At 40.0% G+C, this 3,631-nt stretch overlaps 1 protein-coding gene across 1 annotated transcript in view; it reads right to left on the minus strand.

Annotated features, from left to right (window-relative positions):
* ST6GAL2 (ST6 beta-galactoside alpha-2,6-sialyltransferase 2) overlaps positions 1 to 3,631 on the minus strand; it is a 55,415-nt gene that overhangs the window by 20,022 nt on the left and 31,762 nt on the right. The gene's annotated exons all lie outside the window — the stretch shown is intronic.

Consider the following 3,631-nt stretch of genomic DNA (forward strand, 5'->3'; position numbering starts at 1 on the left):
GGCAATCTACTTCCATAGTGATATCGCCTCAGAAACCCAAGGAGGGGTTGCTATGAGTTGGATCTGACTAGACGGCAGTGTGCTGCTGCTGCTACTGATGTGAATATACAGGTATAATGTCAGTCCCCACAGTACTGTAAGTTCCAAGTGGGCAGGAGCCTTGCCCAGATTCATCATCACCATACTCCTGGAGCCCAGTCCCGTGCCTGGCACATAGGAGGTGCTTAATTAACATACACTTGATCAATACCTCTTCCCTTTCATCTTCACTGCTTCTCTCTTGTACAATGAATTCAGTTCCAGTCACAAAACCTCTGAATAGTACCAATAACACTTCATTTAATGGATTCAGGTATGTTTCCCTGGAAGTCTCGCCACCATTGGATATGTTTCCATATGAACAAATGTTTTTTGTGTTCAAAATAGTTAATGTTTAGAATAACTGGAGCAGAGTCCCTTTATTTTACAAATGTAGATACATAAAGGCAAACAAGAAAAACGTAAAATAATAAGTAACTAAATGTGAGGCTGTTTTTTCATGGATGGATAAGCAATCATCAATAAAGAGGTACTATTTCACATCCAGGTGGAGACTTATGCTAATTAGGAAAGCAGAATGCCAGAGAAATTCCCAGGATGCTCTTCTCTAATAAGAAACATCCTGTTTATCCATTGACTTGGGACAGAACGCTTTACTGTACAAACTGAAACATTCTAATCTCTCTTAACAGCTCTGTAAGGGATTCTTTTGTTCACAAACTGAAGTTGGAGGTTAGAGTGTTTGGAAAAGATGAGGTGGTAAGACAAAAGGTCAATAACTCTTCAACATGACCTCAGAACACACAGGAGGCATTTGGCAAACACTTTTGATTACAGAAAAAAGACATATTCATTGATTTTTTTTTAAATTCTTATGACAGATAGATTGAGATGTGGTGACATTCTTTTACTGATATTTAAGACCGTCAGATAAATTATAAAATAGACTCAGGCTCTCAGCATATTTCTGAGAAAGATCAAAGAGGAGGTGTAAGGGACTAAAACAGCATCAGAAGGGTATTCAACGAGTGAACTGTGCCCTGCCAGCAGAGATATCCCAGGTTCAATCTGCTGCTGATCCTTCACGAGAGGGCTCGTGCACTTAAATATGACGAGGGACAACAGCAGGAAAATCAATGTAATGATTCCAGGGCGTGCCTTTTATTGCATCTGTATCCCCACCTACAGAGCACAGCCTGTTGAGTAGGAACTTAATGAATTTAATTTATAGTGCGGTCCTATGCAACTTTATCTGATGAAGGTAATGTCCTGTATTTGCCCTGTCCAATAGGGTAGTCACTAGGCATGTTGTGGCTCCTAAAAACTTGAATTGAGGTTAGTATGATGAGGAACTGAAGTTTACCCTTTATTTAATTCTAATTAATTTAAATTTAAGTAGCCATATACAACACAGCATGGTACTAGAAAATATAACACAAATTAGCTAGCTGCCTCATCCTTTGTTGTGGTTTTGTTGTTAGATGTTGTCCAGTATATTCCAACTCGTAGTGGTCTTGTATACAACAGAACAAAATACTGTCATAGCAACCCCTCCTTGGGTTCCTAAGGTGATATCACCAGGGAAGTAGATTGCCCAATCTTCTTTCTGAGGAGTGGCTGGGGGGTTTGAACCATCAGCCTTCTGGTTAGCAGTCAAATGACTTAGGAACTATGCCACCAGAGCTCCCTATATTCATATAGATGAAGTATAATTATAAACAACAATAGGATGGATGGGTGCAATGAATGAAAAGAACAAATTGCAGTGTCCGGTCCTGCACCATCCTCACAATCGTTGCTATGCTTGAGCCCATCATTGCAGCCACTGTGCCAAAACATGTCATTGAGGGTCTTCCCTTTTTTGCTGACCCTCTACTTTACCAAGCATCATATCCTTCTCCAGGGACTGGCCTCTTCTGATAATATGACTAAAGTATGAGAGACAAAGTCTGGTCATTCTTGCTTCTAAGGAATATTCTGGCTATGCTTCCTCCAAGACAGATTTTCTTGTTCCTCTGGCAGTCCATTAGATTTTATTATTATTCCTATTCCTCATACGAGGATACTGAGGTTCAGAGGATTAAGTGACTTGCCAAGATCAGAAAATTCATAAGTGACAGAACACAATTCAGCTTAAACCTGTCTGGCCCCAACCCACACTCCCACTACTCCCGCTGCCATTTTAACTACTGTGGTAGTTAAGGTTATGTGTCAACTTGGCTAGGCATGGTTTTGAGTGGCTTGGCAGCTGTGTAGTTATTTTCCATGAGGGGATTGTAGTCACCGCTACAGTGGGATCTGCTATGAGCACCTAATCAGTGGAAGGGGAGCTGCCTTTGGGGTGCAGCTGCCTCCAGTATATATGGAGAAGCTTTAAGAAAGGTCTCTAGCTGTGGGACACATTTTGAATCCTGCAATTGGCCAAGTTTTCATTTGCAGTTTCTAGACTTGAACCAGTGCCCTGTTGTGTCACCTGCTGATCTTGGGATTATACCATTTTACCTGCCAACCTTGGGTTCATCAGCCTCAGCAGCCAGTAGCTGCATGAGTCAGAAGAAGCCTCTGGCTCCAGTGGGCCTGGAACAAGGGGCAGAGTTGAAGCCCAAGGTTGAGGGGCCTTCACCCAGCCCCAAGACTCAGCAATCTGAATTCGTACTTCTAGCCTCCTAAACTGTAAATGAACAAATTCCTCTTTTAAGAATTTTTTAAAGCCATCCACTAGTGATATTTCTGTTATAGCAGCACTAGAGGACTAAGACAGCTACAATTCTCCTTTAAGTAAATAAAGAGTTAAAGGCAAGTATCAGGCTCTGATTCTAAATTTCCCCAAATTTCCAATATTCCAAATTTTAAATAAATAATTATGAAAGGAAGCTGGCCATGATTAGTTATTATTTCTTTCAGTAACACCACATAGGAAACTAATTCAATGGGGATAGAATTCATCTTCAATAAATGGTTTTGGGACAATTGGATTTCATCATGCAAAAGAATGAAGTCTCACATCATGTACAGAAATTAACTCAAAATGGATCAACAACATAAATGCAAGAACTAAATCCATAAAAATCTTAGAAAACAGAAGAATGTCTCAGATCCATTTTTTGAAAATGGATTGTTAGATATGACATCAAAAGCATGAGCAAAAAAAACAAAACAGATAAATTTGACTTCATCAAAATTAGAAAACTTTTGTGCACCAAATGACTTTAGGAGGGAAGTGAAGAGATAACCTACAGAATGGGAGAAAACATTCTGGGATCTTATGTCTGCTAAGAATTTAATATCCATAATACGTAAAGAACTCTGACAACTCAACAACAAAAGGATAAACAGCACAATCCGAAAATGGGCAAAGGACACGAATAGCCATTGCACCAAAGAAGATATAAGGATGGCCAATAAGCATACTAAAGGATTCACCATCATTAGCAGCCCCTCCTTGGGTTTCTGAGGTGGTATCTCTATAGAAGTACATTGCCCAGTCTTCCTTCCTTTTCTTCATATAGTCCAGCTTCTCGGATTATTTGCTCAGCATATAGATTGAATAAGTGTGGAGAAAGGATACAACCCTGACACACTCCCTTCTTGA

This window comes from Orycteropus afer, unplaced genomic scaffold (genome assembly GCF_000298275.1).
Source record: "Orycteropus afer afer isolate SDZICR_OR568_19922 unplaced genomic scaffold, OryAfe1.0 scaffold00017, whole genome shotgun sequence".
Classification (NCBI taxonomy): Eukaryota; Metazoa; Chordata; class Mammalia; order Tubulidentata; family Orycteropodidae; genus Orycteropus; species Orycteropus afer.